Raw genomic sequence first — 15,266 nt, 5'->3', positions numbered from 1 at the left:
AAAAAACTGGTTTCACCCTGATAACTCTTACTGGGGCTGCTTCACATTTCAGCATGTTCCCTGTCCCAACTGTAGTAATGATCAGGCTGTCGTTACAGATTCTAGATTTCTTGATCTTCCAATCCATTCCTGCTAATCTATTTCCTATATTGGAATACCTTGTACCTACTGGTCGTTTCATTTCTTCAAAATCCTTATTCCACTTAAAAGAAAACACAGGACTGATGTCTTGGTGATAGGATTATGGTAAAAAGCTACCTGTCTAAAAGGCTTGAATTGCGTTAGCTCGTCATTTCATTGAGACCACGAAATACTCCTGTGCCTCAACCATGATTTAAAAAGATGATGAAACCTTGCACCCAATTTCCGGCTGTGTACTTTTTGAGAGAATGGTTAGTCAGATTGTCCTAAAGTCTGTTATACTGCTATTAATTTCTCAGTTTTGTAGCAACAGTCACCTTTGACCTTTGCCAGATGAAAGCTGATACAGCCATCGTGGTTATTGTTGCAGAAGAAGGGTTGTTAGTCATTCAACGATAGCTTCCATGTGATTCAGATTCGAGTGGTTTATTCAAAAACTTTTTGTATGGATTGAATCAACAGTATTGTTCTTGTATAACTGTAATATAACATTACATTTGAAGATGCAGAAAATTTGGATTTATTTTAAAGTGCCAGCCAGGACCAGCAGCTAGGGTGCCAAAGCATGCACAGACAATCACAGCCTTACATGAAAGCTAAAAACTTGTACAAAGGGCTCAGCTGTAAATTTGCAATTAGGAAATGGGAGACACACGGGTGGGGACACTGTCTGATAGCCTCGAACCGCATCCAGTCAGCCCCCGTTTACCTTTTGTATTGAACAAACATACATTCTTTGCTATCTTCAAAAGGACAATGCTTAGTCTCTGCACTGCAATTACTGTACAAGAACACAATTATCAGCCCACCAGGGGGTCATTGTGCTGTGGCCTTTGTCTAACTAATACCATTAAGTTTTAACTGATAGTAAAAGATATATAAACTGCTCATTTGAACCTCGGTGGAGAAGCGCCTGGATTGCCCAGCATTTGTTCCCCACATGCCTAATAAAGGAACCACTTGAATATTGCATCTGGACTCCGAGTGTTGAAATTTTGTACCAGAGTATTCCACGGACCTTTCACATTCAATGGCAAGGAAGTGATACGACCTGGCTCATAGATCCAGGAATAATCAGACTCTATACTCTGTCTGCAATGGCGAGGACTTTCAAGCATCTGTAGAATTCTTAGCTTTCAAAAGGTAAAAGCTCTATCTTTATATTACCGGGCTCCCTCAGGCTGCATGTACTGTTGCTTACTAGTCATAAGTTATCCCATCATTCTAGCAGACAATGGGATGGTGTTGGCCTCATTCTCTGATCCCTGCTGGGAACAGTCTTGAACACACCTGAGAGACATAGACTATGCTATACATCTGTCAGAATGCCACTTGTGAGTGTAGTTTCCCATGTTGGGTTTATGGGTCTCCGAGCAACCAGTTTTCTTATCTATGTAAGGGTCACCTCCAACCTGGGCGTTACAGCTAAAGGGAACTCTAGCTCGAAGCTCCCTTTGTTTTCAAGCACTAAGAACGAGACAATCCCACACCCATACTCCACATTGTTCTCTGGCTAAAATGCTACCTCAAATCTTGGCTTATTTGACTAACATCACTAAATAACATGATCTGGAAATTATCATATTGCTATTTGCGTGCAATTGCTCTGTGCAAATTGGCTGCTGTGTTTATTACAACATTGGGTGATGTTTCAAAAGAGTTTCATTTGGGAAGGCCTGTAATTGTGCAAGGTGCTGCATAAATGGAAGTCTTTCTTAAATATTCATAACACGTGAGGAGGAAGTATAAGGCAAATCAGATTCAGTGAGCATTGACCAGTTGAATTAAGACTGACATAAGCCATGGCCAGTTTAGACAAATTTAATTAAACATTCCATTTCATACTGCAGTTAAATCAGTTGGTAATTTTATTGTGCAGGTTAGATCTAAACATGTCATCATTTTTAGCAGTAGATTGGTATGAAATGGTACATACTTAAAATCAGAAATTTCACATGATAGTAGAGTAGGAACAAGAGTAAATTTTGTGGTCCCATGGAAAAATCTCCGAGGAGGATCAGTTTGTTGCTTGCCAGGACTTGGGCTAGGGATTTCTCAAGGTCAGTGTAGAATTGCTCCTTGGTGTTCTCTGTTGCCTCAAGTGTAGGAGCATATGGCAGTGGCATGTTGATTCCTTGCTAGGGTGAGCCAGGTAGTTATGAGGTGCTCGCTTATCCCACTGATGGAGTTGCTGATGTGTCAGCTCGGCTCATTTTTGATGGGGAAGCCCACCCCATTGAGATGTTGTGCCTCTTCTAGAAGGTCCTTCCTGTAAAAGGTGCACCCACCAGCTGGCCCTATCCAGGATGTCATGTCTCACTTAAGGCAGCAATGTTGATGTCGAGGCATCAGAGTTCCTGAGCTATAATGGTGGTGCGGTGCTCAGGTCTGATACTGTTGTGGTTGTCCATGAGGGTCCTGATGTTCCAGGTTCCAGATTTCATTTTGACAAGTGGAAAATGCCAGTGCATGATTTTCTTTAACGTGGGATGGTAGTTGCATGCCAACTACCACACAGTCTCAGCCGAGCAGGGCTTTGGTCCAATGGCAAGGGCATTCCAAGATGATTGGAGGTCAGGCTGTGCTGTGGGCCTTAGCATGTTCTATACATCATCATACGCAGATGCATATGTAACCTGTGGCCAGGGACAGACTGAAGCTGAAAAAACAGTCAAATTAATAGCCAGGCACAGGTTCAGTAGGAGTGGTGGGGTAAGGGCAATAAAATGGGCCGACATACTTTAAATGTCACAGAAGATCAGTAAGAGACAGACAGAATTTAGGTCTTAATGGTATAGCCATTGTTATAAAGAGGAGAAAATGTTACCTTGATGTCAAGAGGAATCCAGGAATTAGAAGCCAAGCTTGAAAGAGGATGTAGATCTAGGTTTTTCCAGAAGTTGAAGATCAGAAATTAAGAAAAAAATAATAGCAGATTCTGGACAGAAGCAGGGTCCTTTTTTTCCAATGCAGAATCGTGGTCTAGATGTGTGGTGAAATCCAGGAATTTAAAGTCAGATTTGAGGGAAAATTCACAGCCAGGTCTTTTCCAGATCTTTAACAAAGCTCACAAGGTAGGTCGGGAGATGGGCTTTGAACCATCAGGCAGAGACTGTTTAAACTGACAGTTAACTTGAAGTTTGGGTTAAAACTCATGGGAGACCATAGTTTGTGACCAACCAAAATGGAGAAGGCTTGTTCAGGAAGGCATAGAACACATGGTTATAACTGTCTCAATTGTGGGTTATATTAAGGGTTAAGAATGTAGAGTTTTGGTCTCAGTATAAGGTGAATTGGTGGTTGTGTACTTTCGGTTTGATTTAGTATGCCTGTTTGTCTTTACAAACCATGCTTGAACTTTATGACCCAGCTGAGAGGCTTTTATAAGCAAGAAAGCCCGGAGGTTGCTAAGGAGAAAATTGCTGAGGGTGGAGCTATGCTCTGAAAGAAAAACTGGTGGGTTTGTTTTTTTTTAGGAAAAACTATGTGTCAGGGAAGCTAACCTGAAGGCTGCAGACATCCAGTCTGTTGTGTTTAACTAGGGAACTTGGTTCTATATGTTTAGAGAGGGAGTTTGAATTGGTTAGGACCAAGGAGCTCTCTATAAAGAGAGAAGTCCAGCTACGGAATAGATGCCAAGGGAGTGTCTATGTGTGGCTGGTGGATCATCACATGTGACCATCAGCGATGTCTATACTTGGATCAAGCCGTTGCATCGTAGAAATATACCATAGACCAGAGCTATGACCTGTGCAGCCAGATCCAGAAAAAAGGAACTGCCTTCCAGACTGAGTATGTTTAAAAGTCTATCAGTGTGAAAGCCACAGTAAAAAGGTTAAGCTGGGCTAAGTCTGTTGGATTGAGTTTAAGATAGAAGCTCCTATCATTTAGAATCATTATCTTATTTGCTCAGTGTATCTATTTAATCATTGTGCCTGAATTTGTTTTGTTCAAGCTTGTATAGTAAAGATTCTTTTGGCGTTTCAATTTAATCATGGTGTCCTACCACTTATCTCTTCACCGTTGGTTCTTCCATGTATTATATTCTTTAAATGATTATGGTCTATCAAGCCAGATCCTAACAAGTGTCCAGCTTGGCCAGCATTCTCATAACTGGGATCATAACAACATAGAGTTTCTCAATTGGGAGCGTGCAAAGTGGAGACATCGGAGGGAGCGCACAAACCTCCAAACAACCCATCTACCCAACTCTACAAGCACTACCTCCCCACATGTGGTAGAGGCTGCAGATTGTGGATTGGACCTTTCAGCGATCTCGGAACCCATCAAACCAGAGTGGAAGCAAGTCATCCTCAATCCCAAGGGACTGCCTAAGAAGATGGAAAAATAATTTAACAAGGGAAGAGGATCATTAAAATTCTCTTTACATGGAGCTGTGTTAGGTAATGCAGAAGCATATGGATACAAGTGGGGAGAGAAAGGTATAAGAAGGTGTTAAAACATATGCATGTAATTCATATAAATCAGGAAAAAATTAACAGGTTGGGTTTCTTTTCTCCTGAAAAACAAGAGCTGAGAGGTGACCTAAGAGGTCTTTAAAATTATGAAAGCTTTTGATAGAGCATTTCTTCTTGTGGAGAGGAGCTTAACTAGAGGCCATCAATATAAGATAGCCACCAAGAAATCCAATAAGGAATTCAGAAGAAACTTCTTTACCTGAAGATTAAAAGTAAGGCTAAGAATGTGGAATTCATCACAGGGAGTGATTGAAGTGAATAATTATAGATGCATTTAAGAGAAAGTTAGACAAGCATTTGAGGGAGAAGGGAATAGATGGTTACAATGCTAGATTTAGATGAATAAAGATATGAGGAGGCTCAAGTGGGATGGCCCGTTTCTGTGCTGTATGTTATGTAATCCTATGTAATTTGATTAAGCTGTGCAACTTGTACACTGAGCCCAAAACTGTAATGTGTTTGAAGCCTCAGACTAAACTCTCAATGTTATTGTCATAAGTACTGCTGTTGTATTTAATTATCATATAATGAATCTACAACATCTAATATTCAATGTTGCAAGCCCCACTGATTTGGATAAATAAGTAAGAATACACACATTTACCTCTCTTGCAACACGCATGGTGGACAATGCTGTTGATTTCCAATTAAGATCTCTAAGATTTAGGATGTCTAATTAAGGCTGCAATACTGACCCCCAAATCTGTCTCAGGAATTTGTAATGTACATTTTGGTTTATTTTCTGAGGCTGACAAGATGGAGAATCATTCCAGAACCCCTGGATCAGCTAATCACCATGTTGACTACCTTGCATGAGTTATGTGTGTGATCTTAATTTTTTTTATGCTCAGACTATCTTGCTAACCTTTTCCACCACAAAGGATTAACGAGCTGCATATTTTTCAGTGGATCAACCAGATCTTCTTTGGCATGCAGATAAAGCAATTTTAACTTTTTTTAAATTGAAATTGTATCTAGGACTCAAATGTGTCAGGAAGTCAATGGTGCTAACTTTCATCACTGGATGCAATTGTGTGTCAGCTATGGCTCAGTTGGTAGAACTCTTGCCTCTGAATTAGAAGAATGTAGGTTTAAGTTCCACTGCAGGCTTGAACATAAAAAATAAGGCTGCCACTCTAGTGCAGTACTGAGGAACTGCTGCAATGTCAACCATGGTTTTTTTGGATGAGACATTAAACTGAAGCCCTGTCTGCCCTTTCAGGTAGATGTAAAAGATGCCATGGCATTATTTTTGAAGAAGAGCAGGAGAGCTATCGCTGATTCCTCGTCAGTATTTATCCCTGAACATCACAAAAACGATTTATCTGGTCATTATCACACTCTTTGTGGGTGCTTTCTATATGTTGCCATGTTTCCTACATTACAACAGTTACTACACTTCAGAAAAGTACTTCATTGGCTGTAAAGTGCTTTGAGATATCAGGGAGTCGTGAAAGTTATCTAAATGCAAGTCTTTATCTTGAGTGGGCAAAGAATTAGCTAGAACAGCATTGTGCTGATCTCATTTATATAATTATAGCTGAAAGTGAAGATTTAAAATAGGCCTGAAATTTACCTATTTAAAATGGTTGAATTGCCTGTGGAGGTATGATAGGAGTTGACAACTCAGCAAAATAATGTTAATGAAGCCAGAGTCCCAATTTCAGGCTAGCACGTGTGCTACCTCCTTGGACCAAATACTTTTGGAGTATTTGGAGCCTCAATGGTAGGACGCTGGGAAGTACCGAGGGTCAGAGGGACCTTGGTGTGCATGTACACTGGTCACTTAAGGTAGCGGGACAGGTAGATAAGGTGGTTAAGAAGGCATATGGAATACTTGCCTTTATTAGCCGAGGCATAGAATATAAGAGCAGGAAGGTTATGCTGAAACTGTATAAAACGCTGGTTAGGCCACAGCTAGAGTGTTGCGTGCAGTTCTGGAACCCGCATTATAGGAAGGATGTGATTGCACTAGAGAGAATGCAGAGGAGATTTACCAGGATGTTGTTTGGGCTGGAGAGTTTTGGTTATGAGAAGAGATTGGATAGACTGGGATTATTTTTCCTGGAGCAGAGGAGATTGAGGGGGACATGATTGAGGTGTGTAAAATTGAGGGGTATAGATAGGGTAGACAGGAAGGAACTTTTCTCCTTGGTGGAGGGATCAATAACCAGGGGGCATAGATTTAAGGTAAGGGGCAGGAGGTTTAGAGGGGATGTGAGGAAGAATTTTTTTCACCCAAAGGGTGGTAGGAATCTGCAACTCACTGCCTGAAAGGGTGGTAGAGGCAGAAACCCTCGTAACATTTAAGAAATATTTGGATATGCACTTGCGATGCTATGGCATACAAGGCTATGGGCCTAGTGCTGGAAAATGGGATTAGAATAGTTAGGTACTTGTTTGACTGGCGCAGACTTGATGGGCCAAAGGGCCTTTTTCTGTACTGTAGACCTCTATGGCTCTATGACTCAAATCTGCCTCCATCCCCTTACAGGCATGCTCCAACAGTGATCTATGAGAACAAAGTAATGAGCTCAGAAAGGGCTGAAAATGCAATTCAATCTACTGGCAGTCCTTGCTGTGGCTGAAAGGTTTCCAAAGGGTCAGGCAAAAGTGAAGGAAAAGAAAGAAATCATTGAACCAGGATTGATCCCCTGGTTTGATGGTAATGGTAGAGTGGGGGATATACCGTGCCATGAGGTTACAGATTGTGTTCAAGTACTCTGCTGCCACTGATGACCCACAGCGCCTCATGCTTGCCCAGTCTTGAGTTTCTAGATCTATTCGAAATCTATCCCATTTAGCATGGTGTTAGTACTACGATGGAGGGTATCCTCAATGTGAAGGCGGGACTTCATCTCCACAATGACTGTGCAGTTGTCACTCCTACTGAGATGGTCATCTGTGGTAATATGTTTTTCCCTGTTGTTGGTTCCCTCACCACCTGCCACAGAACCAGTCTAGCATATGTCCTTTAGGACTCGGCCAGCTCGGTCGGTAGAGGTGCTATCAAGCCAGTTTTGGTGATGGACCCTCACCTAGAGGACATTCTGCACCCTTGCCACCCTCAGTACTTTCACCAAGTGATGTTCAACATGGAGGTGCACTGATTTATTAGCTGAGGGAGGGTGGTACATGGTAATCAGCAGGACGTTTCCATGCCCATGTTTGACTTGATCACATGAGACTTCATGGGGTTCAGATTCAATGTCCCAGGGCAACTCCGCCCTGACTGTATACCACTGTGCTGCCACCTCTGCTGGGTCTGTCCCGTTGGTGGGATGGCGGTGCCTGGGACATTGTCTGTAAGGTATGATTCTGTGAGGATGACTATGTCTGGCTAATGACTAGTCTGTGAGTCAGCTCTCCCAATTTTGGCATTAGCCCCCAAATGTTAGTAAGGAGGACTTTGCAGGGTCGACAGGGCTGAGATTGCCATTGTCGGTTCCGGTGACTAGGTCAATATTGGTCTGTTCAGTTTCATTCCTTTTTTGAGACTGTGTGGCGGTTTTATACAACTGAGTGGCTTGCTAGGTCATTTCAGAGGGCATTTAAGAGTCAACCACATTTCCGTGGCTCTGGAGTCGCATGTAGGCCAGATCAGGTAAGGACGGCAGGTTTCCTTCTCTAAAGGGTATTAGTGAACCAGATGGGTTTTTAACAACAAATTGACAATGGTTTCACGGTCATCATTAGATTTCCAACCTAAGCCCCCAGAGCATTACTCTGGGCCTCTAGATTTCTAGTCCTGCGACAGTGCCTCTACACCATCGCACCCCGGGGTAAAGTGCATTGAAAGATGAACTTATTCGCAACTACATAATCATCAGGATCTGTAATGAAAAGCTGTCAGATATTTTTACAGACTAAAGATGACCTGACTCTGGGTCAAGCAGTTTAATGCGTCCAGCAGGCCGAAACCAGGGAGATAAATCTGGCTATAATCTGTCACGACACAAGAGTCTCTAGATTACTCTGTTAACTGGACAGGCCCAAAAGCAGCACCACTGACTCAAAAGCCCACCGGAATGGGCGAAAGAGTGTGAAACCCCACAGCAGCCATTTTGAGATGCTTACGCTATGGTGCAAAGAAGCAATACAGGTACCAGGATTGCCCAGCAGGGGGTGCAAAGTACATCCAGTGAGGGAAGACGGGACATTTCAAGTGCTTCCATAAGTACAAGAACTTTAATAGAGGAAGAAAGCAGAAGAATATTTATGAAATGCACACCATCCAAGAAATTGGAAATAATGACAGACAAAACTAGAGTTTCTAGGGGAAATAAATGGCCTTTTCAGGACTATTGATCAGTCACAGTACAAGTTAAAGGCTTTGACACCAACTTTCAAATTGACACTGGAGCTGGCATTAACATACTAGCTGATTATCTGAAATGGCTTCAGCCAATACCCCTTCATCCATCAGGTGTTAAATTGTAAGGTCCAGGAGGCAATAAAAGATCACATAATTTCCACTTTTTGGTACAAGGAGCGACAGATTGTTGATTCTCTCTTGTTCACAATCAATGCATATCCTTATTGAGTGGAGATGTTGGCATACTACTGCATATTCTGGAAAAAAACAGATGATGACATTTTTAAAATTAATTTACAAGATGTGGACATCGCTGGCTAGACCAGCATTTATTTTCCATTCCTTACTGCCCTTGAGAAGGTGGTGGTGAGCAGCCTTCTTGAACTGCTGCATTTGGACAACTCAATGCCTTTCATTCAATGCTCGAGTTGGTAGCACCTGTTACCTGTGGTGAAAGAAAATTGACACTCACAATTCAGTCTCAACTCTCTTCCCACCAGAACTGTCCTTCAATGCAGAAGCTGGGTCAGAATCTTCAGAGCTTCTCCAGCTGGAATCCTGTGCAGGAAATTTGTCTTCATATCATCTTAGAGATTCATTGTATTGTAGAAAATGGTGCGGTCTTACCTTTTTATCCTCCAAGATGCTTCCCTGCTCATGGTGGAGCAGCCTCACACAGAGAAAAGGGTGGCTATGTTACCACTGTCACAGAAAGTGAACATCCTTTTGGAAATATCATCAGGAAATCATCTATGTTTCCTGCAGTGCCTACAGAATTTTGTCATTCTTCTTGTAGTTCATGTTCAATAGAATCTTCAATTTTCAGTACCTTTATTGTCCTCAGTGCAGCAGTGAATGATATGGCTGTGAGAGTCTTCATTGGAGTTGAAGATTCTTCATCTTCTCAGGTCTTTTCCCATTGTTGACGGAGCAGAAGATTGCTGAGCAAGTCCTAATTTCTTCTCCTTTCGTTCAAGAATTCAGGTGTTGATGTTCTTTTCTTTTGGAGTCTTTCTTTGCAAAGGGCCCCAGTCCTTACTGTTCAGCAGTCCTGCAGTATAAACTCTGATTACCAGCAGTCCTGCAGAACTGTTGTCCCATTTTGCTCTAGATGATGTCCTGCAAAAAAAAGAGGAACACCCACATGTCTGCAAGACATTTTCCCAAAGAGCCGAGAACACTGTAGGAGACTGAATCCCTCACAACAGAGACTTAGTGGCAGGGCAGTGGGGAGGCGGGGGGAGGGGGGAAGAAGAGGAGGAGTAAGAATTGGGTAGCAATAAGAGGGACTTACAGAAATGCAATGTAAATAGTTTAAAACACATAGGGCTGGATTTTGCCGTCGGCGAGCAGGGGGCGGGGCCCGCTCGCCGACGGCAAAATGATGCGGGATGACGTCAGGCAGAACCCCCGACGTCATAATGCCTCATTTAATTTTCAGGAAGGCAGGGGCACAGCGAGATCAGCTGTGCGCCCGCCGACCTGTCAATGACCAATTGAGGCCATTGACAGAGTCATTTAAACAATTAAAGGACCTGCCCGTCCAACCTTAAGGTTGGCGGGCAGGCCAGGAGCCCCGGCGGGGATTAGAAAAAACATGAAACCTCATCCACCGGCGGGATGAGGTTTCATGTAGGGTTTAAAAAAGTTTATTAAAGTTTCAGTGAAATTTATTAACATGTCCCATCTCATGTGACATTGTCACATGAGGGGGACACGTTAAGGATTTTATTATTTTTCTATTTTTAAAGTTTATCCAGCTGTCAGCAATCTCCCTGAGGCAGCACTTAGCCTCAGGGAGATGTGTGCTCTTTCGTGCGCATGCGCGAAAGAGCGCACTCTCGCATTTGGGGAATCCCCCTCCCCCCCTCCCCCCCGCACGCATAGGAAGCGCATAACGCTTCCCACCGGGCATCACGCTGGGCGGACTTTAATTGGCCTGCCCACTTAAAATGGTGGTGGGGCCCGCTTCTCCGGCGGGGATAGGCTCCCCACCCATCGGAGATTGGGTCGGGCCCGCCCGCCCGGTGGGCAGAAAATTCTGCCCATTGTTTAACATAGTTTTAGAGAAGTTGATAGAATACTTGAGAGGAGGTGTAGTATAATGGATTAATAGAATGGTTATGGTAATGAGTGACGTAGACCAAGATATAACAGTGATCTCAGCAGTCATGCGCTAGACACTCGAGAGAGATGAAATAGTCTGTACTCATGACAGACATACCTCCCCTGTAACCTAATGTTGATAAACCAGTTTGAAGTAACTGCCAGAGTAAGACTACAGTCTATCTAGATAAGATGGGCCATGCATACCAGAAGCCAGCAACCATGCTACTGGTATATGAAATACATAGCACTGTGTAGTTGAGAACTATGACTTTAGATCTTGTGAAACACTCACTCTAAAAATTACACTGTCTGTGGGAAATTAGAACTTTCTTGCTCAAGCTAAAAATTTATCTATAACTTGAATTTACCTCTGCATTGCCGATTTGCTAATATTCCCTATGTCCCTGTGACAGTTGAAATGTCTTTGTAGTATAATGGTTTCAGGGCTTTTGAGCTTTTTACAGCCACTGGCAGTGAAGTGTTCCTGCTTCTGGAACCATTACCTCTGGAGTCCCCCAAAGATCTGTGTGTGGCTCCTTTCTGTTTCTCATCTGCATGTCCCTTGGCAACTTTAAATAAAAACACATCAGATTCTATATATTTGTGATGACACGTCACCACCTCAGTGCAACTTCTCTGGATTCCTCCACTGTCTAAATTATCAGACAGCTTATCCACCAGGCAAGCTGAAATTTCCTCCAACTAAAAATTGGGAAGATAGCCTTTGGCCACTGTCACAAATTCCATTCCCTACCTGTCAACTCCATCCCGCTGACTCAGTTACCAGGGTTAGCCACACTGTTCACAACCTTGGTGTTGTATTTGACTCTGAGATAAGCTTCTGGCCATGTTTCTGTGTCAACACAGCCTTCTGTGCCTCAGGTCATCTGCTGAAACCCTCAGTCGTGCCTTTCTTACCTCCAGGCTTGATGTTCCAATGCTCTCCCAGCTGGCCTCTCATCTTCTACCATCCATAAACTTAAGCTTGTCCAAAACTCTACTGCCCATATCATAACTTTCAAAAACTTCTCTTCACCTACCACCCCTGTGCTCGATGACTTACATTGCCTCCCAACCCAGCAGCGCCTCAATTTTAAAATCCTCGTCCTTGGTTTCAAACCTCTCAATGGCCTCGCCCTCCTCTATCTCTGTAACTTCCCACAGATCAGAGACATCTGTGCTCCTTCAATTCTAGCGTCTTGCACGTCCTCTATTTTAATCACTCCACCATTGGCAGCTGTGCCACCAGCTGACAAGGCCCTACCTAAGCTTGGAATTCCCTCTCTAATCCTCTCCACCTCTCTTCTGCCTCTCTTTCCTCTTTTCACAGAATCAAAGAATTGTTATAGCACAGAAGGAGACCATTCAGCCAATGTCTGCACTGGCTTTCTGAATGAGCAACTCACCTAATGCCAATCCCCCACCTTCTCCCTTTAACCCTGCACATTCTTCTCTTTTAAATAACAGTCTAATTCCTTTTTGAATTCCTTGATTGAACCTTTCTCCACCACACTCTCAGGTGGTGCATACCAGATCTTAACCACTCACATCATGAAGAATGTTTTCCTCATTTTGCTTTTGTTTCTTTTGCCAATTACTTTAAATCTGTTCGCACTCGTTCTCAATCCTTTCATGAGTGGGGACAGTTTCTCCATATCTACTCTGTCCTGACTCCTCATGATTTTGAATACCTCTAGCAAATCTCCTCTCAGCCTTCTCTTCTCAAAGTTAAACTGTTCTAACTTCTCCACTCTATATTCATAACTGAACTTCCTCATCCTGAGAACACTCTTGTGAATCATTTCTGCACTCTCTCCAATGCCTTCAAACTTTTCTTAAAGTGCAGCACCCAGAACTGGACACAATACTCCAACTGAGGTTGAACTAGTATCTTATACAAGTTAAACTAGTGTCTTACATGTTATGGCACGGCTGATGGTAAATGTCGAGCTGCCCAAATCCCAGAGGGAAATTTGAAACAGCTGCCAAAACAGTTTTTGCAATTTGTATAGTATGAGGAGAGCTTCTGAAATCAGGAAATGATGTCCCAGACTACTTGCGATGATTTCATAGTAGAGTAGGTGTTTATTAAAAGAAAATAGAGAAAAAAACACAATTACACTTAAACACAAGAATGGCTTCACACGGTAAACATTACTTTAAAATAGTTCCTCAAGATCTTAACTACCTTCAGAGCTAACTGTCCCCTTTTCTGCTTAGCAACTATCCTTATAGGTTTCAAAATCTATAGAATTCCAGTAATTTTTAACCACACAGTGCCTTTTTCTCTTCCTTAAATGTGCTCCTTCCCTTTGACCTCTTAATTGTCTCAACCTGTCTCTTTAGAAATGCTTTCTTCCCAGACTTGATTAAACCCCTCTTTACTTTAGCTCTTAGGCTTTCAAAAAAATAATAGACCTTACCCTATCTTTACCTTATTTACTTACACCTTTTTACAACCTGCACATCCCCCTTTGAACTAAAACAACTCAATTTAAATCTACTCCTGTTATTACTTTATGTAAAACTCCCTGATTGAAGTTCCTCTTGGTTCATTAACGTGAAACACTTCTTACTGTTAGCTTTAGACTCTTGCAGTCACTCTGGCTCTTATTCCAATTACCATATTTACAGCCCCAACAACCTGTCTTCTAGCACGTAAGAAGTATGGCAGGGTAATTAACAAAATAAAAATATTACAATTTCTTGTTTTCTTGACATATACAAGTTCAACATAACCTCCTTGCTCTTGTACTCTATTAATAAAGGTTGGGGTACTTTGGTGTGCTTTATTAACTGCACTCTCAAATTGTCCTACCACCCTCAATGACTTATGCACATATACACCCAGGTCCCTCTGCCCCTGCACCCCCTTTAGAGTTGTACCCCTTATTTTATATTGTGTCTCCATGTTCTTCCTACCAAAATGAATCACTTCACATTTCTCCGCATTGAACTTCATCTGTCACTTGTCCACCCATTCCACCAACTTGTCTATGCCCTTTTGAAGTTCTACACTATCGTCCTCATAGTTCATAATGCTTCCAAGTTTTGTATCATCTGCAAATTTTGAAATTATGCCCTGTATGCCAAGGTCTAGGTCATTAATATTTCATCAGGAAAAGCACAGATCCCAACACTCTGGAGAACTCCACTACAAACATTTCTATAGCCCAAAAAACATCCATGGAAACTTTGTTTCCTGTCACTCAGCCAATTCTGCATCCATGATGCATGGATGCCCTTTCATTCCATGAGCTCTAACTTTGCTCACACATCTGTTGTGTGGCACTGTACCAAATGCTTCTTGGAAGCTCCTTTGCACTACATCAACAGCATTGGCCTCATCGACCCTCTGTTATCTCATCAAAAAACTCAAGCATGTTAGTTAAACATGATTTCCCTGAACAAATCTGTGCTGGCTTTCCTTAATTAACCTGCATTTGTCTGTGCGACCAGTAATTTTGTCCCAAACCTGTTTTTAGAAGTTTCCTCTCCATTGAGGTTAAACTAACTGGCCTGTAGTTGCTCAGCTAACCTTTATACCTTTCTTTGAACCAGGGTGTAACATTTGCAATTCTCTGGTCCTTTGGCACTACCCAGAGTCTAAGGAAGATTATGGCCAGCGCCTCTGCAATTTCCATTCTCACTTCCCTCAGTATCCCTGGATGCATCTCATCTGGTCCAGGTGCCTTATCGACTTTACGTATAGATACGCTAATACCTCCTTATCAATTGTTAATCCTTTTAGTGTATGAATGACCTCCTCTTTCACCGTGGCCTGGGTAGTATCTTCGTCCTTGGTAAAGATAGATGCAAATTATTCATTTAACACCTTAGCCATTCCCCCTGCCAATCTCCTTTCTGCTCTCTAATCAGCCCTATTCCTCCCCTTACCACCTTTTTGCTATTTATGTGCCTCTAGAAAACTTTTGCATTCTGTTTTTCCCCAACAGGCCTAAGGGCCTGTTTGTCCATTTTTCTCCACCTACTCCACTCCCTCTTAAACTATAAAATCCATCACATTTCTACTTCTCTTTAGCTCTGAAGAAGTCATACAGATGTGAAACGTAAACTCTGTTTCTCTCTCCACAGATGCTGCCAGACCTGCTGAGATTTTCCAGCATTTTCTGTTTTTATTAGCCCTGATTTAGACTTTACTTTCTCCCTTACTCTGATCCCTGTCCCCCTAAATACTTATTATTTCCTACTCTATTTCTCTA

General features: G+C 42.4%; 1 long non-coding RNA gene across 1 annotated transcript in view; it reads right to left on the bottom strand.

Annotated features, from left to right (window-relative positions):
• Nucleotides 1-8,845: 8,845 nt before the first annotated feature.
• The window catches only part of LOC144679330 (uncharacterized), a 54,650-nt gene continuing 48,229 nt past the window's right edge, over nucleotides 8,846-15,266 (bottom strand). The window contains exon 3 of the long non-coding RNA XR_013576320.1: nucleotides 8,846-9,191. This is a non-coding gene — a long non-coding RNA (uncharacterized LOC144679330). The remainder of the gene's footprint in view (nucleotides 9,192-15,266) is intronic.

This window comes from Cetorhinus maximus, chromosome 4 (genome assembly GCF_964194155.1).
Source record: "Cetorhinus maximus chromosome 4, sCetMax3.hap1.1, whole genome shotgun sequence".
Lineage (NCBI taxonomy): Eukaryota > Metazoa > Chordata > Chondrichthyes > Lamniformes > Cetorhinidae > Cetorhinus > Cetorhinus maximus.
The sequence above is the reverse complement of the archived record's forward strand: the minus strand, read 5'-3'. Positions and strand labels throughout refer to the sequence as shown.